This window comes from Somniosus microcephalus, chromosome 11 (assembly GCF_052327205.1).
Source record: "Somniosus microcephalus isolate GS21.2 chromosome 11, FLI_Smic_1.0, whole genome shotgun sequence".
NCBI lineage: Eukaryota > Metazoa > Chordata > Chondrichthyes > Squaliformes > Somniosidae > Somniosus > Somniosus microcephalus.
The window spans coordinates 70,276,592-70,301,523 of NC_140997.1; the positions used below are offsets into that span (position 1 = coordinate 70,276,592).

Genomic DNA, 24,932 nt, shown 5'->3' on the forward strand with positions numbered 1-24,932 from the left:
TACAATTGAGTTAATGAAAACAGACATTTAAAGGGAAGATGCAGCTGAGAAAAAGTGAAGACTGACATTATTCAGATTCAGCTGACAATTACAGCCCACTTGGTCACCCATCAAACCGGTAAACATTCTTTAGGCTAAGCTTTACTCAGATTAATTGTGCATGAGAACATAGCATTGTGCTGCTGCCCAAAATACACAGCACAACACATCCTCTCATTTGGTGCATACCTTTCTTCTCCTTACAGAAAAAAAGCTGGAATCAACAAAAGGCACTGAATCCAGAGGTTAAAACACCTGGCTCCTTCAAGTGACAATGGAGGTTATTGCCTGGCAAGCAATATACAGCATAGGCAATTTGTTCTAGGTTCACTAAAGTTACAGATTCCACTCCCCAGTTGGACAGTGCCATCCAGCAAAGTCCTCTGCTCTGCAGACTGCTATTGCCCCAGCATGTAACATTGGTCACATCTGCATGGGAAACCTCAGGCATGGAGGCAAAGAGCAGAGTTGAAGCATCTCGCCAGAAGATTCTCATTGTTGCTGTCAAGGTGTTCAAGTCTTATACTCCTTAATTTGATAATGGCCAGGCTCAGCCCATTTAGAGACAGAATTCAGAGACCCATGAGTGAGGGATTCCACAACTCATTGGCCTGCAATAGTCGATGTTAAAACAGAGCAGTGGTGATGTCAGAAGTACAGGAACAGGTGATATGTCTCAAGTCTCTCAATTCTCTCTCAAGTCACTGCCAGTATCTCTCAAATCTCTACCAGTCCTTCATCGATACCTACTTCTGGACAAATGACAGCAGAAACCCCCAAAAGCAAGGAGGCCCCCAAATCTGAATAGAATGCGCTATTCCTGGTTTGCAGACAGGACCTTCTGTCAAGGTAAGCTGTCAGCTGAATCACAAGCAGGTCCTTATAAGACCTGTCAGGAGGTTTCCAAACCTATTTTTGAAATAATAGTTTTCCAAATAAACAACAGTAATAAGAAATGACAACAGAAAATGCTGGAAAAACTCAGCAGGTCAGGCAACATCCGTGGAGAGAAATTTGAGTTGACGTTTCGGGTTGGACCCTTCTTCAAAACTGGAAAGAAAAGAAACTAGATCGAAGAAGGGTCCAACCCGAAACGTCAACTCAAATTTCTCTCCACGGATGTTGCCTGACCTGCTGAGTTTTTCCAGCATTTTCTGTTGTTATTTCGGATTTCCAACATCTGCAGTATTTTGCTATCGTAATAAGAAATGGTTGTTTTTTAAAAGTGAACACACAAGTTAGTCCTCAGTCATATCCTGCCAACCCTCTACAGCTGCCTGCTATGACTGTGCAGTTTCTGCTAGCTCCCCCTCATCATCCTCCACCTTGTCCTGCTCTTCCTGCACTATAGCTTGTTGTCACTGCTCTTTCACAAACTGGTGTATGCCTCTTTCCATGGCCATATTATACAGCACACCAAAACATCACTTCAGGAGTTCCTCAGGACAGTGTCCTAGGCCCATCCATCTTCAGCTGCTTCATCAATGACCTTCGCTCCACCATAAGGTCAGAAGTGGGGATGCTCGCTGATGATTGCACAGTGTTCAGTTCCATTCACAACTCCTCAGGTAATGAAGCAGTCCATGCCCGCATGCAGCAAGACCTGGACGACATTCAGGCTTGGGCTGATAAGTGGCAAGTAACATTCACTCCACTCAAGTGCCAGGCAATAATTATCTCCAACAAGAGAGCATTTAATCACCTCCTCTTGACATTCAACAGCATTACCATCGCTGAATCCCCCAACAACATCAACATCTTGGGGGTCACCATTGATCAGAAACTTAACTGGACCAGCCACATGAATAGTGTGACTACAAGAGCAGGTCAGAGGCTGGGTATTCTGTGGCCAAGTGTCTCACCTCCTGACTCCCCAAAGCCTTTCCACCATCTACAAGGCACAAGTCAAGAGTGTGATGGATGAGTGCAGCTCCAACAACACTCAAGGACTCAAGAAGCTCGACACCATCCAGGACAAAGCAGCCCCGCTTGATTGGCATTCCATCCACCATCATAAACATTCATTCCCTCCACCACTGGTGCACCGTGGCTGCAGTGTGTACCATCTACAAGATGCACTGCAGCATCTCGCCAAGGTTTCTTCGACAACACCTCCCAAACACACGACCTCTACCACCTAGAAGGACATGGGCAGCAGGTGCATGGGAACACCACCACCTCCAAGTTCCCCTCCAAGTCACACACCATCCTGACTTGGAAATATATTGCCATTCTTTCATAGTTGCTGGGTCAAATTACTGGAACTCCCTATGGGAGTACTTTCACCACGCGGACTACAGTGGTTCAAGAGGCGGCTCACCACCACCTTCTCAAGGGAAACTAGGGATGGGCAATAAATGCTGGCCTTGCTAGTGATGCCCACATCCCAGGAACGAATGAAAAACAACAACTCTCCACCTGTAGAGTACCTCTGATGGAGTCTAAAGGTGGCAACTGATGTTTGAACACAGTGGTGCTCCGTGTGACGGTGCCAGTCAGTCCCTTTCCTAACCTCTAGGTGGCACCTTCACTTGTTAGTTTTCTGTGTTAATTGTTCCTAGCTCTGTGTTAATTCTTAATGGCTTGTTAGCCGTTCATGGGTTTCACCTGGTTTTCTTGGTATATAAGTTCTATGGTTGTTTCACTCAGTGCTCAGTCCTCACTAGGGTGAACCAGGGAGTTAGTCTTGACAATGTTCCTTGTCTTGACTAGGTGCTCTGTGTGACTAGCCTTTTCTCTATGGCAGCTTGCCTTCACTAGCTGGCTGCCATAGTTCTCTCGAGCTATGTATTTAAGTCTGTGTTCTAGTTCTCTCGAGCTATGTATCTAAGTCTGTGTTCTAGTTCTCTCGAGCTATGTATTTAAGTCTGTGTTCTTGTCTCTGGATTTAAGATGTATTTAAGTCTGTTGTTCTGTTAAGTTGCTTGTCTTGGTAAGGTGCTGTTTGGACTAGCGTGTTGCTATGTGGGAGCCGTTGGGATCTTGTCTTGAGCTTTGCATTGATAAGCCGATTACCCTTGGGGTAGCTTGTCTGGAGTTTAGTCTCGGCAAGCCGGTTGCCCCTTGTGGTAGCTTGTCACAAGCTCAGTATAGACAAGTGGGCTTCCTCATGGAAGCTGTCCGGGGTTCCTATCTTGACTAGCTGTCTCGTAACTGGTCTCTAGTTCTTATGTATGCTTGTTGGGTTTCTGTCTCGAGTTCTCTTGTCTCTAGTTTTTATGTATATTGCTGTGTCCCTTGTGTTAATCTAGTTATGTGTAAATCTAGTAAAGTTCAAACAAAGTACTGTATATGTGTCTCTTGTCTGGTTTCTGCACTTGGGTCCAGAACCTACCTTGCCCGGAGAGCACGGCCTCGTATTTATACGGCCCCATGGCTCCCCAACCCTGACACTCCGTCTCTACTTCATTGTAAGCTTGGGGTTTCCAGAAACACATTTTAATATTCTGCATCTCTGAAGGAACAACCAATCATTCTATCATCACCCTGGAATAAGTGGAGAAGCTATGATTCCCTAAGATATAGCCATCATTTGGCACACTGTAAAAACGTGCATTCACATGTATAATTTTATGATGATGGGTTCAGACTATTTGGACATTCATTGTGATTTATTTTGTGTTGATGAGCACATTGGGATGTTGCATAGATGCTTGAAATGGCCACATGAATGCGGTCAGTGCTGCACTTTACCCGTGGAATGCAGCACCTTTTATAAAAGCTATCAGTCAGGATCTCCTGCTGCTGCATCCTGCCACTGATTTAAATGTATTCAGCAGCGTGTCAACATAAAGCCTCTGTGACATCAATAATGCAGCAATGAACTGCCGACTGACTGATCCTTGCCAAGTCTCCTGCCGTTGCTTGGAAGGAACCTGTTCTGTGTTGTTGCCAAACAAAAGCCCATTAACACTAGGTCTGACCTTTAATGTGCATTAACCCACATCATTTTGTGAAGGAATTTTAGGAGCGTGAGAAAAAAACATGCACTAATGCTTCATTAATGCTAATGCAGAAAATTACCACCCCTTCACACACACACACACGCACAGCATTTGTGTTAGATGTAAAGCTATAAGACTATCACCCTCTTAATTGTTAGGAGTTTGATACATCGATTAGATCAAGCAAATGCATATAAGTGTGGAATTTGAAGAGCTGAAAAGATGTAATATCGAAGGAGAAGCAATGTACGTTTGAGCTGATGTATTTGCTTTTGACAATAAGCACATTGCAGGGTGCGTGGCTATTTGCTATCAGTGCCATTTAAGTATATTCAGTGTTTGGTAGAACAGCGATACCTTTTCTTTCCCATCAAGGTAACCCTAGCAGAATGTTTTCACATTTTCAGTTGTGACTTTGTCGGCTTGCATTCTGTATCGCACATTCTCCTTTGTATTCATCAGACGAACAGCGGGTACGTCCATGTCCCGAATCTGAAAGAACTCTCTCGTGCGGCCATTCTTACTTTCATTGGTGTCAACCAAAATAAAGATAATCTGAAAAGTTCACCAAAGGAAAACTTACAAAACTAAAAATATATGATGATTCAATTCCAAACGACAAAAAAGTATGTGGCAGAGAGAGAGAGGGGGGCAAGCAGATTGCCATTGCAGTGTCATTATTGGGGACTCTCGCTCAAAAATAGGAAAGACATTTGCAATACTTCAGGAGAAGTCAGTGGAAAGTATAAATTAAATCATTAATGTCTTTGCTGATTCAATTTCTATATTGCATTGTAACTTCAGTGTCTGCTGAATTATGATCTGCTTCATTCTGGCATTTATAATTGTGCATAAATACTTTAGCCTGCAGAAGCCGTGGTCGGAATTTGATATGCTGTCAATTTAAAGATAGTATCAAGGTGCAAGGCTATGATTAATCCAGTATGCAGTTCAATGCAGATAGGATCACTGTTAAACAGTCACGCACTTCTGCACGTGCAGACTACAGGTTAAATTACAATTTCCAGGGATTAAATCTATTGAAAGAGAAAAAAAATTCAATTAAAAACTCAAAGCCATAAAAAGTTGCAAAATTCACATTCAAACAAAAAATGGATTTATTAATTTATTGCATCCTTGTCACTTTCAGTTTAAGGTCTTAAATAATTCATATGATTAGAACAGGCAGCAGAGGAAACCTGGGCCTTGAAGTCAGCAGCAGCAGCTTTAAAGCTTTTGTACATCTCGTCAAACTCCTTCGATGTCTTGTCTGCAAATAGCAGAAGGTGGCTGTCGATGCCAACATCAAAGATTTTGCCAGAAGTCTGAAAAATATATATTTTTAGATATAAAGGAAAAAAATGAATCTCTCAAAATGGAATAATTTTATAATAAACACGGAAACTAAGGCATGATTTGTCAATTTCTATTTAGAGCAGAATTCTAAAATTCTTTGATTTCAGCGGCTCTGCTCCAAATGTAACTTCTGGGCACTGAGGAAAATTTGATTATAGTATTTTTATAACCCCCCCCCCCCAAAAAATTACAAGTCCAGCACGTTTTACTGTGAGTTGAAAGTCTTTATGCTGAAAGGGAAACCAGTCATTTGCACAATTTTGGTTAGACTTTCTACAGGTTCTAAACACCAACAAAAGTGCGAAAAAAATGAGTTGAGTCACTCCAGTGGCAAATATGATAAATGGTCACCAACACACTAAAGTTAGAAATTACAGTTGGTGATATTAATGGATAACTGCTTCACATGTCCCTACGACAATCCTCTGCCCACTATTTTAAGAGATGCCAACCTGCTTAACGGGTCCATTAAAATAGTGGACAGAGGAACGTAATGCAAATGTGTCAAGCATTTCATATACTAATATCACCAACATTCATTTCTAGTCTCTGAGGGACTAATACAAAATAAGAGAATATGTACGCCTGAATTTCTGGCTGGAGTGAAATCTTGGTGTCAGTAGGGCTCATAAAATCAAATAACCTTGAAATTCCTGCCCAATAAATCAGTATCTGAAGATAGCTTGAAATTGTTAATTATAATTAATTAAAGTAGAAACATTCTCAATTTACCACTTGATTATACTCCGTGACTAAACGCAGCTCATTGACTTTGATGAATTTGGTAAGATCATCTTTCTCCAGCCTATTGCCATCAGCAATTTCACAGTATACACGTTTTTCTTCAAACTGTAACCAAAAGAAATGTATAAACATCAGATCTTCAACAGCATAAATGACATTGATAGCCTGTCCTACACGTCTGCCTGTACTTCATATACACTGGTGCACAGATAGAAACTTCAACAGCACTGTGTTAGCAGAAATAGCTGTTACATTTCTACTAAAATATTGCACTAGTTTGTACTTTTTAAAAGTTATTTTGGGGTTTTCTTCTCCACTTTCTGCAGCCAGGCCAGCCTCTCTGATCAAGAAGATCAGTCAGTCTGCGCTTGTCATTCGTATTATTTCGGGGTTAGACACTCAGCGGTACTTGTGATGCTGGTGGCACAGATGCATTTCCAGTGGTGCTGTGCCAGGTGATCCAATTGGCATCAACAGCAGCCAGGTACAGTCGCCAGGAGTTGAAGCTCCTGGTCTGCAGAACAATCATTAAAACTTTGCACCACCGATACCAATGCTTAGCTTTCCATAAGAAATTAAATAATCACAGTAATTTTAGATACTACGGATATATCCATTGATAGCTGGGTCATACCTTTCTGAACAGAACGATGGTGTCCCTGGTGATGCCATATTTAACAAAATGTTTTGCATTATTTGTGACACCAAATGGAAGATCAGGAATGTCTTTTGCAGTCTCATAAAAAGTTTTAGTGTCAGTTCCTTTAAGATCCTGTTAGAAGCAATATGTAAATTAAATTTTATTAATGAAAAGGCATTTCATCAGAACGTCATAGAAAGTAGGAAAATTGCAAATATTGTCCTCTGTTCAATCCACCCATATAATATGCATCATAACTATAGCTATATATAAACTACTCCTGAAAGTAAAGCTGAGGTACCAATGATGATACGCCTTTAGGTATTAATCACTTTGTTTTACATAATTATATGCATATATAATTACTGATTGACTATTAGTGACCAGTTAATCGTCTCTGAAAAATCTACAGAAAAATCAGGACTGGGAATTAAACATTGCAGGGCATAATGCATTTAGAAAAGATAGAGAGGGGAAAAGGGGAGGTGGAGTAGCTGTACTTATTAGGGATAACAAAGTGGCAGTAGAAAAAAGGGATGTAGATATCAGCAAGACAAAAACAGAATCCATATGGATAGAGATAAAAGATAATAAAGGATCAATCACACTAATAGGCGTAGCCTACAGACCACCTAATAGTGGAAGGGAGGTGGAGGAAGAACTATACAGACAAATTAGAGAAACGAGTAAAAAACATAGAATAATCATCATGGGGGATTTCAACTACCTCGCTAGTAATTGGACAGAAAAGGTAGGTAAAGGGGATAATGAAATGGAGTTCCTACAATGTCTACAGGACTTCTTTCGAACCCAATGTGTAAAAAGCCCAACAAAGGAGGATTCGCTACTGGAATGAGCCAGAGCAGATAAGAGAAGTAAAAGTAAGGGAACGTATAGGCAATAGTGACCATAATATAAAATGCTTTAAGATGATAATAGAGAAAGACATAAGAATGACAAAAAACAAGTTAATAGATTGGAGAAAAGCTGATTTTGAGGGGCTGAGAATAGAACTTGGGAAGATAAAATGCACAACAATATTGGAAAACAATGCTGTAGAACAACAATAGGAAACATTTAAAATGGTGGTCAACAGAGTGCAGGAAAAATATATTCCACTAAAAGGAAAAAACAGACTAAACACTAATGAGACTCCATGGATGAATAAAGACATAAGGAAACAATTGAGGGTAAGGAAAGAGACATACATTACGTACATAGACAACAGAAGAGTGCATGATAAGAGAGAATACAAAGGGATTAGGAGAGAAGTCAAAAAACAATTAGGAAGGCAAAGAGGAACTATGAAATTAAATTATCAAGGAACATAAAACAAAATAGTAAAATATTTTACAGGCACATCAATAAAAAAAAAGGAAGGTTGGGATGGGAATAGTGCCATTAAGGGATGAACAGGACAATACCACAGGTAACGATAGGGAGATGGCAGAAATATTAAATCATTATTTCACTTCGATATTTACCAGGGAGATAGAACAGGTGGAAGTGACATTGGATGAAGAGATGAGTAATGAAATAAGTGCATTTAAAATAAAAAAGGAGATATATTAAATAAGCTAATCAAACTCAAATAGGATAAAAACCCTGGTCCGGATGGATTTTAAAAGTATTTTAAAAGAATCTAGGGAAGAGGTAGCAGAGGCATTACTACACATATTTAATAATTTGTTAGAAAAAGGTGTAGTGCCAGAGGACTGGCAGATAGCTAACATAATACCTATATTTAAGAAGGGGGATAGAACATGTCCAGGGAATTATGGACCAGTCAGCTTAACATCGGTGGTAGGAAAAATAATGGAATCCCTATTAAAGGAGAGAACAGAAGAACATCGAGAAATGAAAAGTATAATAATGAATAGTCAGCCTGGATTTCACAGGGGAAAACCTTGCTTGACCAACCTTATTGAATTTTTTGAAGAGGTAACAGAGAGAGTAGACAATGGTAATGCAGTAGATGTAATTTATCTAGATTTTCAAAAGGCCTTTGATAAGGTACCCCATAATAGACTAATGAATAAGGTCAGAGAATGCGGAGTCAGGGGACAAGTAGCAGAATGGATTGCTAGCTGGCTTCAAGACAGAAAGCAGAGAGTGGGAGTAAAGGGTAGCTCTTCACAGTGGCAGAAGGTGGGCAGTGGTGTTCCACAAGGATCAGTGCTGGGACCACTGCTGTTCACAATTTACATTAACGATTTAGACTTTGGAATCAAAAACACAATTTCTAAATCTGCGGATGATGCCAAATTGGGGGGGATAGTCAATACTGAGGAGGACTGCATCAAATTACAGGAGGACATTAATAAGAACATAAGAAATAGGAGCAGGAGTAGGCCATATGGCCCCTCGGGCCTGCTCCGCCATTCAATAGGATCATGGCTGATCTGAATCTAGACTCACGTCCACTTCCCTGCCCTCTCCCCGTAACCCCTAATTCCCTTATCTGCTAGGAAAATGTCTATCTCCATTTTAAATTTATTTAATGTTGCAGCTTCCACAGCTCTCTGGGGTAGCAAATTCCATAGATTTACTACCCTCTGAGTGAAGAAGTTTCTCCTCATCTCAGTTTTGAAAGGGCAGCCCCTTATTCTAAGATTATGGCCCTAGTTCTAGTCTCACCCATCAGTGGAAACAACCTCACCGCATCCACCGGATCAAGCCCCCTCACAATCTTATATGTTTCGATAAGATCGCCTCTCATTCTTCTGAACTCCAATGAGTAGAGTCCCAACCTACTCAACCTTTCCTCATACGTCAACCCCCTCATCTCTGGAATCAACCGAGTGAACCTTCTCTGAACCGCCTCGAGAGCAAGTATATCTTTTCTTAAATATGGAAACCAAAACTGCATGCAGTATTCCAGGTGTGGCCTCACCAATACCCTGTATAACTGCAGCAAGACTTCCCTGTTTTTATACTCCATCCCCCTTGCAATAAAAGCCAAGATTCCATTGGCCTTCCTGATCACCTGCTGCACCTGCATACTAACTTTTTGTGTTTCATGCACCAGGACCCCCAGATCCCTTTGTACTGTAGCACTTGGCAGTTTCTCTCCATTTAGATAATAACTTGCTCTTTGATTTTTTTCTGCCAAAGTGCATAACCTCACACTTTCCAACATTATATTGCATCTGCCAAATCTCTGCCCACTCGCTTAGCCTGTCTATGTCCTTTTGCAGGTTTTTTATGTCCTCCTCACTCACTGCTGTCCCTCCCATCTTTGTATCATCGGCAAACTTGGATATGTTGCACTCGGTCCCTTCCTCCAAATCGTTAATATAGATTGTAAAGAGTTGGGGTCCCAGCACTGACCCCTGCGGAACACCACTAGTTACTGATTGCCAGCCCGAGAACGAACCATTTATCCCAACTCTTTGTTTTCTGTTAGATAGCCAATCTTCCACCCATGCCAGTATATTACCCCCAATCCCGTGATTTTTTATCTTGATCAGTAATCTTTTGTGTGGAACCTTGTCAAATGCCTTTTGGAAGTTCAAATACACTACATCCACTGGTTCCCCTTTGTCCACCCTGTATGTTACATCCTCAAAGAATTTGAGCAAATTTGTCAAACATGACTTCCCCTTCGTAAAACCATGCTGACTCTGTCCTATTAAATTATGTTTATCCAAATGCTCTGTTACTGTTTCCTTAATAATGGACTCCAACATTTTGCCAACCACAGATGTTAGGCTAACTGGTCTATAGTTTCCAGCTTTTTGTCTACTTCCCTTCTTAAATAAGGGTGTTACATTAGTAGGTTTCCAATCTGCCGGGACCTTTCCCGAGTCCAGGGAGTTCTAGAAAATGATCACCAATGCATCCACAATCCCTACCGCCACTTCTCTCAAGACCCTAGGATGTAGGCCATCAGGTCCGGGGATTTATCCGCCTTGAGTCCCATTATTTTACTGAGTACCATCTCCTTAGTGATTTTAATCGTGTTTAGCTCCTCCCCCCCCCCATTGCCCCCTGTTTGTCCAGTATTGGGATATTTTTAGTGTCCTCTACTGTAAAAACTGATACAAAATATTTGTTCAGCGTCTTTGCCATCTCCATGTTCCCCACCACTAGTTTCCCGGTCCCGTCCTCTAAGGGACCAACGTTTACTTTAGCCACCCTTTTTCTTTTTATATAGCTGTAGAAACTCTTGCTATCTGTTTTTATATTTTTTGCTAGTTTACTTTCATAATCTATCTTCCCTTTCTTAATTAATCTTTTAGTTATTGTTTGCTGGCTTTTAAATGCTTCCCAATCTTCTATCCTCCCACTAGATTTGGCTACTTTATATGCCCTTGTTTTCAGTCGAATACTATCCTTTATTACTTTACTAAGCCACGGATGGCTGTCTTTTCTTTTACTCCCCTTTTTCCTCAGTGGAATATATTTATCTTGAAAGTTGTGAAATATCTCCTTGAATGTAGACCACTGCTCTTGTACCGTCTTACACTTTAATCTGTTTTCCCAGTCCACTTTAGTCAATTCCACTCTCATACCTTCATAGTCTCCTTTATTTAAGCTTAGTACGCTGGTTTGAGATCCAACTCTCTCACCCTCAACTCTCTCACCCTCAACCTGAATTTGGAATTCAACCATATTATGGTCACTCATTCCAAGGGGATCCTTTACCAGGACATTTTTTATTAATCCTGTCTCATTACACAGGACCAGATCTAAGGTTGCCCGCCCCCTGGTTAGTTCAGTTACATACTGCTCAAGGAACCCGTCCCTAATACACTCTATGAACTCTTCCTCAATGCTGCCATGCCCAATTTGATTAGCCCAGTCAATATGAAAGTTGAAATCCCCCATGATTATAGCTGTTCCTTTATTACAAGCCCCAACTATTTCCTGATTTATATTCCGACCAACAGAGTTGCAACTGTTAGGAGGCCTATAGACTACGCCCACTAGTGACTTTTTCCCCTTATTATTCCTTATCTCCACCCAAACTGTTTCACTATCCTGATCCTTTGACCCAGTATCATTTCTGACTATTGCAGTGATTCCATCCTTGATTAACATAGCAACTCCACCTCCCTTTCCTTCCTGTCTGTCCTTCCTAATTGTCAAATACCCTTGTATGTTTAGTTCCCAGTCATGAATATCTTGCAGCCATGTTTCCGTAATGGCCACCAGATCATACCCATGTGTAGTTATTTGTACTATCAACTCGTCAATTTTGTTACGAATGCTGCGTGCATTCAGATAAAGAAATTTCAAATATGTTTTCTGACAATTTATTCCTGCTTTTACCCCTTTTACTACTTTTCCTTTATCATTATATACATTCTGTCCCTTCCTGACACACTCTGGTTTTTAATTCCCCCACTGCTACCTTGCTCTAGTGCCTTCTCCGCTGTCATTTTTATTTTTCACTTTCTTAAAACCTCCCCCCCACTAACTAGTTTAAAGCCCTCTCTATAGCCCTAGTTATTCGATTCGCCAGGATTCTAGTCCCAGCACTGGCCAAGTGAAGTCCGTCCCAACGGAACAGCTCTCTCCTGTCCCAGTACTGATGCCAGTGTCCCAGGAAGCAAAACCCATTTCTCCCACAGCAGTCTTTGAGCCACGCATTTAACTCTCTAATTTTATTTACCCTAGCCAAATTTGCACGTGGCTCAGGTAGTAATCCAGAGATTATTACCCTTGTGGTTCTGCTTTTTAATTTGGCCCCTAGCTGCTCAAACTCCCTCAGCAGAACCTCCTTCCTTGTCCTATCTATGTCGTTGGTACCAACATGGACCACGACAACTGGATCCTCCCCCTCCCACTCCAAGTTTCTCTCCAGCCCAGAGGAGATGTCCTTAACCCTGGCACCGGGCAGGCAACACAGCCTTAGGGACTCTCGCTCTCGGCTGCAAAGAACTCTATCTATCCCCCTAACGATACTATCCCCTACCACTACAACATTTCTTTTAATTCCCCCCACTTGAATGGCCCCCCACTCCACGGTGCTGTGGCCAGGTTGCTCATCCTCCCCGCAGTCCCTGTTCCCATCCTCACAGGGAGTAAGAGCCTCAAACCTGTTGGACAAGAGCAAGGGCTGCGGCTCCTCCAACACTACCTCCTGGATCCCCGTACCTGCCTCACTTCTAGTCACACCATCCTGACCCTGGCCACGGACTACATCTGAATTAATTAATCTAATTGGTGTGACTACCTCCTGATACACAGAGTCCAGGTAACTCTCCCTCTCCCTGATGTGTCTCAGTGTTTGAAGCTCGGACTCCAGCTCTTCAACACGGAGCCGGAATTCCTCGAGCAGCCAACACTTACTGCAAATGTGATCACCGTGAGCGTCAATGGTGTTCACCAGCTCCCACATATTGCAGCAGCAACACATCACCTGATCTCCCATTCTATGTAATTAATTAAATTTATTAATATTATTTTTAAATATCCTCTGCTCCGATTCTAGATGATGAATATCGCACCTTAGAAACTATAAACCACAGAGTTTAAGCTTAAAAAAGAGAGAAATACTTACCAACCAATCACTTACCCGCTTTCTGGTGACGTCACACTTGGATTACTTTTTACCTCTCTCCTTCCCTCCGAGTTCCGAGTTCGGAGACTGGTACACCTTACCTGGTCTCTGGGCCTTTTATAGCCCCGCTCTGCCGCTCGAGATTCCCGCCGACGCTGTGAGGCCTTACCTGGTCTCTGGGCCTTTTATAGCCCCGCTCTGCCGCTCGAGATTCCCGCCGACGCTGTGAGGCCTTACCTGGTCTCTGGGGCCTTTTATAGCCCCGCTCTGCCGCTCGAGATTCCCGCCGACGCTGTGAGGCCTTACCTGGTCTCTGGGGCCTTTTATAGCCCCGCTCTGCCGCTCAAGATTCCCGCCGATGCTGTGAGGCCTTACCTGGTCTCTGGGGCCTTTTATAACCCCGCTCTGCCGCTCGAGATTCCCGCCGATGCTGTGAGGCCTTACCTGGTCTCTGGGGCCTTTTATAGCCCCGCTCTGCCGCTCGAGATTCCCGCCGACGCTGTGAGGCCTTACCTGGTCTCTGGGGCCTTTTATAGCCCCGCTCTGCCGCTCGAGATTCCCGCCGATGCTGTGAGGCCTTACCTGGTCTCTGGGGCCTTTTATAGCCCCGCTCTGCCGCTCGAGATTCCCGCCGACGCTGTGAGGCCTTACCTGGTCTCTGGGGCCTTTTATAGCCCCGCTCTGCCGCTCGAGATTCCCGCCGACGCTGTGAGGCCTTACCTGGTCTCTGGGGCCTTTTATAGCCCTGCTCTGCCGCTCGAGATTCCCGCCGATGCTGTGAGGCCTTACCAGGTCTCTGGGGCATTTTATAGCCCCGCTCTGCCGCTCGAGATTCCCGCCAACGCTGTGAGGCCTTACCTGGTCTCTGGGCCTTTTATAGCCCCGCTCTGCCGCTCGAGATTCCCGCCAACGCTGTGAGGCCTTACCTGGTCTCTGGGGCCTTTTATAGCCCCGCTCTGCCGCTCGAGATTCCCGCCGATGCTGTGAGGCCTTACCTGGTCTCTGGGGCCTTTTATAGCCCTGCTCTGCCGCTCGAGATTCCCGCCGACACTATGAGGCCTTACCAGGTCTCTGGGGCATTTTATAGCCCCGCTCTGCCGCTCAAGATTCCCGCCGACGCTGTGAGGCCTTACCTGGTCTCTGGGGCCTTTTATAGCCCCGCTCTGCCGCTCGAGATTCCCGCCGACGCTGTGAGGCCTTACCTGGTCTCTGGGGCCTTTTATAGCCCCGCTCTGCCGCTCGAGATTCCCGCCGACGCCGACTTGCAGAAGGGGCAAATAACTGGCAAATGAAGTTCAACACAGACAAATTTGAGGTGCTACATTTTGGTAGGGAGAATAGGGAGGTCACTTATCACTTGGAGGGTGCGAGTCTAGGTGAGGTAGAGGAAAAAAGGGATCTGGGAGTACAAATACACAAATCACTAAAAGTTGCGCCACAGGTTAGCAATGCCATTAAAAATGCAAACTAAGCACTAGGGTTTATTTCTAGAAGGATAGAATTCAAAAGTAGGGAAGTTATGCTAAACTGTATTGAACCTTGGTTAGACCACACTTGGAGTACTGTGTGCAGTTCTGGTTGCCATATTAGAAAAAGGATATAGAGGCACTGGAGAGGGTGCAGAGAAGATTTACAAGGATGATACCAGAAATGCGAGGATATACATATCAGGAAAGGATGAACAGGCTGGGTCTCTTGAAAAAAGAAAGCCGAGGGGTGACCTAATAGAGGTCTATAAAATTATGAAAGGTTTTGATAGAGTGGATTCAGAGAGAATGTTTCCACTTGTGGGGAAGAGCATAATTAGAGGACATCAATATAAGATAGTCACCAAGAAATCCAATAGGGAATTCAGAAGAAACGACTTTACCCAGAGACTGGTGAGAATGTGGAACTCGCTACCACAGGGAGTGGTTGAAGCGAATAGTATAGATGCATTTAAGGGAAGGCTGGATAAACATATGAGGGAGAAGGGAATAGAGGGTTATGCTGATAGATTTAGATGAGGAAAGACGGGAGGAGGCTCAAGTGGAGCATGGACTGATTGGGCCGAATGGCCTGTTTCTGTGCTGTATATTCTATGTAATCCTATCTAATGTAATGAAATGGCAAATCAAAACGTATATTCTGTAATTTTATGTTATTAACTGTACTTTCCATTAAAATTGCTTTATATTATATATATAAAATGAATAATATTACAGTTTTTTTGAGGGTGGGGGGATTAGCCAGCAAATACTGTTGACTTACAAATGACTCTGAATACTTCTTGTTATCTATTTATAAAACTCTTTTACAGATTTGTTTTAAATGTTCTTTTCGAATGTTGTATTAGCAGGACGTTTGTCAGTTCCTGAATAGTTAAATATTGGCCCAATTCTTTGCTGTCAAACTAACGATGAGGCTAATAGCTCTGCCATTATTTATATGCAAATGACACAGCAACTTCAGGCAAGGGCAGATGCAAGGTTAAACGCAGAAATTGAAAAGTTGCTGTCAGAGATTCAACGCTTTGCTGTTAGTTTTGTGAAAATTGTATCTCGCTGACTGGCCCCCATTCAAATGCATTGAGCGGCGTGAAGTTCCTGCAATTGCACAGTAGATACAAAGTAAGCTTGTCACAGAAAGCTAAGTGATGTGATAAGTGTTAATTACTGCTACTACGGCACTGAAAATTAACTATTACAAGTGTGGAGTCTGCAGTGTGTACCATCTACAAGGTGCACTGCAGCAACTCGCCAAGGCTTCTTCGACAGCACCTCCCAAACCCGCGACCTCTTCCACCTAGAAGGACAAGGGCAGCAGGTGCATGGGAACACCACCACCTCTAAGTTCCCCTACAAGTCACACGCCATCCTGATTTGGAAATATATCGCCGTTCCTTCATCGTCGCTGGGTCAAAATCCTGGAACTCCCCAACAGCACTGTGGGAGTACCTTGACCACACGGACTGCAGCGGTTCAAGACAGTGGCTCAGCACCACCTTCTCAAGGGCAATTACCGATGGGCAATAAATGCTGGCCTTGCCAGCGACGCCCATATCCCATAAACAAATTTAAAAAAAATTCCATCAGGTTTTAATTGTTGCTTTTTTTAAAAATGTAATTTTTTTTTAATTTTTTCTTTCCGTCTTTTTTTTCCTCTCTCTCTTAATCCAATCTTTCTTTCCCTCACTTTATTTCTCTTTCTGTACCTGATTTGCCATTGAATTCATTATTTTAACTTACACTTCCTTGTTCAGACCATGCGCTGTTAATTTCACAATCCTTTAATTTGATTGGTTAAGGCTTGCCCTGTTCACTCAGACCCCAGATGCCCTGTAGAGAGTGCCGCGCCGTTTCCATCTCGCACTTCCAGCAACTTGCAGGGCAAAATATCATGGATATTAAATGGGCAAGAGCAAGTCTAACCTAGAGTGGGTGCCGTTCATTGGCCTGCCAAAGCAATTTGTGGGCCATTATGTTACAGTATTAAACATTTTGGGCTGAATTTTGCCGGTGCTCAGAGGGCGGGTTCAGAGGCGGGTCTGCCTTCAAAATGGTAGTGATTGACAGCAGGGTGGAAGTCCACATTGAACCCGCCTCCTTGATAATTTCCCAAGTGCCGGCTCTGCAACACTAAACGGCGGGTCAGGCAACTGAGATACTTAATAAGCTGCTTAAAGGTATTTAAGCAGCATTTTACCAGGTCCTAACAATTTTTCCATGTTTTTTACGAGGTTCCCGGCACTCAGGGATCATGTCAGGCAAGTGTGTCGGGTTCTCAATGACTCTCCATTGCTGTGAATAGTTGACAGCTGCAAAAGTGGTATAAAAGCTACCATTTCGCAGCTGTTCAATTTCCAATCTTAGAAGCTGGAGCCTTCAGGATTTGGAATACACTTTTCAGCTTTATGGAGGTTTGAAGTGTTTGGAGCAAACTCTTTATCCAGTGTCACCTCCTTGGAGCAACCTCTCTCACCATTGACAGATCGCTTCTGCCATCTCTACTTCACCTGCCATCTATTCCAGCAACATCAGTGCCCTTGAAAAAATCTCACCTTGGTCCTCAGAATCCCACCAGCCCAAACACCAGCATCACCAGGCACAACAGCAGCACCAGCAACAGCACCAACCTTCTCCGCAATCACCTGATGCTGCACAGGTCACAGGGTATCAACACCCGAGCACATTGCTACCCGGGAAGCCAGGGATGGCCTCACCATGGCCAAATTTACTTCACTTGACGTTGTACACCCTGGTTGCCACATGATGCACCAGGTTGGCACCACCCCACACCAACAACATAAAGCCTCCCTGCAATGCCCAAGCCATTCCTTTTACACTCATCGCCATTGCGGGGGGTACCGTTATGCCTCACCATTCATTACAACTCACTAAGCCACTGCCAAAGGTGCACACAGATCTATCCAAGAACGCAAACTTTTGAAAATAAAGATTTTAATGTTTGCCAACACATTAACAAAAACTTTATATGAACATTGGCGATAACACCCAACTGCCTACCCTTGTGTGTTGTTAGTTAGTATGATTGGACAAGGATGAGGGAGAGTGTGAGGGGTGGCTAATGAGATTGGGAAGTGATAATGTAGATAGAGAGGGATGGGTGGAGGTGCAAGGTAAGTAGGTGTGAGTAAGGATGTGCAGGAGTAGGGTAGGTAAGTCAAAGTGATGGGGATGTGATGAGCGGCACAGCAGGATGAGGTTGAGTGAGGCTTTGCAGTAACGTTTTATGATCTACTGAGATCATTGTTATATTCGCGCCACTGCAGCCAGGTCCTCCTGATGACATCCCTGCTTGTGCCCTCCTGTGCAATGTGCAACCAGGCTGCATTGGTCTCCTGGGGAGGTCTCTTCTGCCCATTGGAAGGGAAGAGGACCTCCCTGCCTGCTGTGACTCCATGCATAAGCCCAATCAATGGAAAATCTTGTTGGAGGCTGGGATCGAGACAGGTGCGGGGTCCCCACACGCCACAGACATTGCCCAACCCGGACCTGCCGAGGTTGGAAAAATCCAGCCCCTTGCTTCTTTCAATACTTCAAAGAAAAGGAGTAAAACCTTAGCGCTTTTCTCTGAAATGTCTCAAAGTACATCACATACAATGAAATACTTCCAAGTACAGTAATTGTTATTATGTAGGCATGAAGAATCAATGTAGTTCGAATCTCCCATCTCCAAGCATGCCATCCTGAAGCCAACTCAATCTCAAAGCCACCCTGCTTACTTACTGCCTATAAAGCTCAAGTCCTTCCAAAACTTGAATACTGTTCCCATATTTGGCGATATTTGTTTAGCATATCTCTCACTCTTCTGGAAAGGAGAGAAGAAAAAGCTTGTTGTCGGAGAGATAATCTCTCTCTCTCAGCTCTAGCCTCTAATCACTCTCTTCACCCCTTTATGTGATGATCTCTGTTTTGTCCAGTAGGGCTCCTCTAAACTTTCCTGTTTTGCTCCTAAGCTCACTCTAAGATCCTGCATGCTGTTCCCCTTCCCCACTGTGTTGAAATCAAAACTCAGTGAACTGTCTACTCTGTTTTGAGCTTGGAACTACATTGATCCTTCATGGTGGGCTGGGTAATTGAGTCAGGCAGGCGTGCTGTGCTCCGAGTCACAGCTCTGTCCCAGGAATTCCAATCTGTGGACTTCAATGGAAAGGAAAATTGAGCACAGTGTAAAACGAGCTGCCAATTCACCATCACCCATTTCACTAACGCCAAAGACCAATTTCACCCTCCATATCTCTGAGAATCTGCAATTCTCTGTCACAATCTGTCGTTGAAGCAGACTCCATAAATACTATTAAAAGGGAACCAGATAGCTATTTGAAACAAGGGAATATTAAAGAGTATGGGCATGAGCAGAATGTGCCGAAAGGACTCTTCTGTAACACTCTTCAGGCTCCTACTGCTTCTCTGCTCTTGGGTCCTCTTCCTTCTGGCCATTGCTGCTCCTCCGCCCTGGGCCTCCTTCTGCCCCATTTTCTCAAACATACATGATGATCAGCAAAAAAAAACCTCAAGATAGCAGAGATAAGCATCAACAAACTGAACTAGAATGAAATATTAACCACGTTCAGATGAGATTCAACTTGACACTAAGGAAAATCCATCAGTAAGGATTATTTGGATATTCATAGCACTAGTGTCCCAATGTGACTGTTCACTGGCATTTGTGTACACGCAGCAGTAGATAATAACTCCATGGAATGTTTTGTGAATTAACAGCAGTGAATAATATTTTTAAACGTAATCGTCATACATTGTTTACTAAAGGGATTACAATGCAGTCAAACAAAAAGTGCACAGAATTAGGAATTGGAGCTGCGGAGTACAGTAGGGCAGCGTAAAGGGGCAGAGCATAGTTGATTATGTTGGGGCAGGACTGTGTGCTGTTCTAAAGTGTCAGAATGTGCAATCTCGTCAGATGTGTTGAATCCCTAGGTTCTTGATGAGCGCTGTATCTGTGTGTGTCTCTTTCTGACGTGTAAAAGAGCATGATGAGAGAATAAAAAGCACTTTGCATTTAAAACCTATTCAATTTGTGACTGAATGACTCTGTTAAAATGAGTTTAAGAGCCAGTTTCAGGCATGCGAAGTGCATGCGCTAAAAAGAATTCTTTTGACAGATCATCCACCTGCCTGGGAGCAGGGCCTTCGCGGGGGAAGAGTTCCGCTTTCTGCACAACTTCTGCCCGCTGAAAACCTTTAAAAATCTTATGCCTGGTAAAAGCAGGTGTAAGGCCTACTTTTACCTGCATAAGAGTTTTAAAAAATTTAAAAATAATCTTTTTTTCACTCATTTATAATTTTAAAATACTTTTAAAAAAGGTAAGTGAAGTAATAAAACTCACTACGCACTTGGTTCGAGTATGAAGCAAGGCTTTAATCAACTTGTTTCAAAACATGGAGGTCTAGTTATCTTTCACTAGTTCCTATTTACAAAATGTCCTGGGCAAGCTGGGCCCACGCCCGAGTATTTATACTCCTTGGACGGCGCCACCAGCTGGCCGTCCAGTGTTATTTCATGAGTCTTTCTTCATGGATCATAAGATTCTTAACAGTAAGTTTATTTTTAGCCCTGTAAAAAACTTTAATTATTTTTTTCAAAATATTACATTTTTGTTTAAAATATTTAATTTAATATAATTTTAACTAATTTTAAATACGTGATTTAAATATTTTTAATTTAATGTTTAACTGTTTTTTAAGTGATCCCCATTTACACTTTTGACAGACCTGTGCGTAGAGACCTGTCAAAAGTATGAAGGGGGATTCCCTTCCTTGATTGGTTCCCCATGGCCCATGTGATCCCAGGGACGCTTGCGAACTGCCTGCACTCCTGGGATACCTGGGCCTCTGCGCGCCCGGACCAGGAGAGGCCCAGGATCTGAAGTCTCAGGATCTACGGAGCCAGCGGTAAGTGCGTAGATTTTTCAAGATCGGAGGCATCTGCCCATAGGAAATCTCCGATCAGAAAATCCAGTCCATTGTTAATAGATCGACATCTAATGTGACCAATCTGCCAGCGAAAGCAGGCTTTAAAAATTAAAAATTAAATCATTTTGCTCTCGAGCTTCAGCATTTTTGCCCTGTCAAATTTAGGTGTGGCCATCCCTTGTTATTAAAACAGATTGGGTTTGATTTACTGTTCATTCATTACAGTTCTTTGGCATGAACTGCATATAATGGACTGGAAGGGTGGAGGTTATGTACGCCAGATCACCATCCATGTTGCACAGCCCATCAACTTTTGATGGTATATGGTTGTAATGTAGTGCAGTTAAACTTCAACTCCTAAAAGTGATATGTGTGTGTGCGTATGCATGAGAGTGTGTGTGTGTGTGTCTAGCAACCCAGTGCTTCCCTTTGGTGATGTAATGTGGCATGTGTGATCTGCATCCGAACTTAGAGCTCCTTCTAGGTGATGTCCCCATATTCCAGGGTACTTGACGTTTTAAAAAGACAGGCAGAATAGAAAAGGTGGGGGTGTAGCCCTGATAATAAAGGATGACATGAGGACAGTAGTGAGAGAGGATCTTAGCTCAGAAATCAGGAAGTAGAATCAGTATGGGTGTAGATAAAAAACTAAAAGGAGCAGAAATCACCGGTGGGAGTAGTTTATCAGCCCCAAACAGTAGCTAGACCATTAGACAGAATATTAATCAACAAATAATAGTAACAAAGGTAATACAATAATCATGGGGAAATATAATCTTCATATAGACTGAGCAAAGCGAATTGGCAAATATAGTCTGGAGGACGAGTTCATGGAATGCATTCGAGACAGTTTCCTAGAACAATACCAACCAAGAAACAGGCTATTTTAAATCTTCTATTGTAATGAAACAGGATTAATTAGTAATCTCATAGTAAAGGATCCTCTGAGGAAGAGTGATCATAACATGATGGAATTTCATATTGAGTTTGAGAGTGAAATACTTCAGTCCGAAACAAAAGTCTTAAACTTAAATAAGGCCAATTGGTATGAGGGGCGAGTTGGCTAAGGTAGATTGGGATATTAGATTAAAAGGTATGACAGTAGATAAGTGGTGGCAAACATTTTTTTTTAATTCCAAAATTCTCAATGAAGAAATAAAAACCCTATCGGAAAAGTGATCCATCCGTGGCTAAGTAAAAATGTTAAGAATAGTATTAGATTAAAAGAAGAAGCATATATGTTGCGAAGAATAATAGTAAGCCTAAGGATTGGGAGAGTTTTAGAAACCAGCAAAGGATGACCAAAAAATTGATACAAAGGGAGAAAATAGAATACAAGAGTAAACTAGCAAGAAATATAAAAACAGATTGTAAGAGCTTCTACAAATATATAAAAAAGGAAGAAAGCAGTAAAAGTAAATGTTGGTCCCATAGAGGCTGAGACAGGTGAAATTATAATGAGGAATAAGGAAATGGCAGAGACTTTAAACAAATATTTTATATCTGTTTTCACAGTGGAAGACACACAAAGCATACCAAATATAATGGGGAGCCAAGGGGCTAATAACAGTGAGGAACTTAAAGTAGAGAAAAAGTACTTGAAAAATAGTGGAGGTATTGGTTGTGATCTTCCAAAATTCCCTAGATTCTAGAAAGATCCCAGCAGATTGGAAGGTAGCAAATGTAACCCCGCTATTCAAGAAAGGAGGGAGAGAGAAACTTGGGAACTACAGGCCAGTTAGCCTGAAATCAGTCATCGGGAAAACGCTGAAATCCATTATTAAGGAAGTGGTAGCAGGGCACTTAGAAAATCATAATATGATTAGGCAGAGTCAACATGGTTTTATGAAAGGTGTAACTAGCAGAATAGATAAAGGGGAACCAGTGGATGTAGTATATTTAGATTTCCAAAAGGTATTCGACAAGGTGCCACATAAAAGATTGCTACACAAGATAAGGGCTCATGGGGTTGGGAGTAATATATTAGCATGGATAGAGGATTGATTAACGGGGAGAAAACAGAGAGTAGCGATAAATGGGTCATTTTCCAGTTGGCAAGCTTTAACTAGTGGGGTGCCTTAAGGATCAGTGCTTGGGCCTCTGCTATTTACAATCTATATTAATGACTTAGATGAAAGGACCAAGTGCAATATATCCAAGTTTTCTGACGATACAGGGCTAGGTGGGAAAGTAAGCTGTTAGTGGGACACAAAGAGCCTGCAAAGAGGTATAGACAGGTTAAGTGAGTGGGCAATAAGGTGGCAGATGGAGTATAATGTGGGGAATTGTGAGTTTATTCACTTTGGTAGGAAGAATAGAAAAACAGAATATTTTTTAAATGGTGAGAAACTATTAAATGTTGGTGTTCAGAGAGATTTAGGTGTCCTCGTACAAGAAACACGGAAAGTTAGCATGCAGGTACAGCAAGCAATTAGGAAGGCAAATGGTATGCTGGCCTTTATTGCAAGGGGATTGGAGTACAAGAGTAAGGAAGTCTTACTACAATTGTACAGGGCTTTGGTGAGGCCACTCCTGGAGTACTGTGCACAGTTTTGGTCTCCTTATCTGAGGAAGGGCATACTTGCCTTAGAGGTGGTGCAACGAAGGTTCACTAGATTGATCCCTGGGATGAGAGGGTTGTCCTATGATGAGAGATTGTGTAGATTGGGTCTATACTCTCTGAAGTTAGAAGAATGAGCGGTGATCTCATTGAAACATACAAGATTCTGTGTGGGATTGACAGGGTAGATGCTGAGAGGTTGTTTCCCCTGGCTGGAGAGTCTAGAACTAGGGGGCATAGTCTCAGGATAAGGGGTCGGCCATTTAAGACTGAGATGAGGAGGAATTTCTCCACTCAGAGGGTTGTGAATCTTTGGAATTCTCTACCCCAAAGGGCTGTGGATGCTCAGTCTTTGAGTATATTCAAGGCTGAGAGAGATAGATTTTTGGACTCTAGGGGAATCAAGGGATATGGGGATCAGGCGGGAAAATGGAGTTGAGGTCGAAGATCAGCCATAATCTTATTGAACAGTGGAGCAGGCTCGAGGGGCCGTGTGGCCTACTCCTGCTCCTAATTCTTATGTTCTTATGGCAGGACTCAGTGAGGGGGCTGAGTGCGGTGCATCAATGGGAGTCTCTTGGGTGTAAGTTATTAGTGGGGGCACAAGATGGCCTGGCTCTATTCAGAGGTGTAGTGACTACATGATTTGCATGTTCTCTGTCACATCTACAGTAATATAAATGGAGTGTCACGAGGCTATGGATGTGTTCAATTAAAAAAACCCTTCCATCTGAATGCAGCTCCATGATGCATACACTTGTAATCACACCCACTTTGGGCTGCACAATGACCAGCTCAGGGTTACTACTTTCTATCTCATGGTCTTTCCTCCCAATCACACTCACTGGCTCTTGGGTATCACAGTATGTCCTCTGGATAATTTGAATTTCTCACCTCTCCTTCTCTGTTAACATGAGAAGGCTACACATAAGAGGAGAGAGCAACTCCACATGGGAGGAAGACCCTCTATTTTGAAGACCATGGTTAATTTTGAGGCAGTAACCCTCCAAGTCACTGGTTGAGAGGGCACAGAGGAAGCCTTCTCCCAGCTCAGGGTTACTGCTTTCTATTTCATGGTCTTCCTTCTCACTCACACTCACTGGCACTAAAGCATACAGTGAGGCACAAAGCCACGTGACTCATTCTGCTGCAAGCTATATTTCAACGGTTGACTTGATGCTAGCATTGAAACCCATGTTCCTCTTTTCTTTTTCTAGGTGTGCCTCTGAAAGTTGTGCCAGTGCCCAGCGGCACAGACCTGACCAGTCTCTCAGAGCATGCATGGTCACTCACTCCAACCTTTGCAAATACCAGTTCAGGTACATCTACCCTGAAGGATTTAGATAGTGAAGAAGAAGAGGATGCACCAGGTGATGCACTCAGCACAACTGAGCAGGATATGTGATGGTGGTGGATGTGAAACCTTGGGCCCGATTTTGTGGATTGTGTGGGAAATGGTCGGATTCCCCGAATGTGCGGTTCTGACCTGAAAAAAAAATGGGTCAGCCAGCTGCATGCAATTTTCCCTCAAGTGGCCAATTAATTTCCAGCGTGTGGACAGCCTTGCTAATTGTCCATTTCTAGTCAGAAAGCCCCATAATATGATGTCATCATTCGTAGTGCTTTCAAGGTCCACAGCAAGCATTGCTTCCTCTGTTGGCTACCAAACGAATCATACAGGATGGCAGAGGAGCCTACAGCAGCT

The 24,932-nt window shown here is 42.9% G+C and overlaps 1 pseudogene; it reads right to left on the reverse strand.

Annotated features, from left to right (window-relative positions):
- The window catches only part of LOC147110658 (protein disulfide-isomerase-like), a 68,593-nt pseudogene that overhangs the window by 12,306 nt on the left and 31,355 nt on the right, over positions 1 to 24,932 (reverse strand).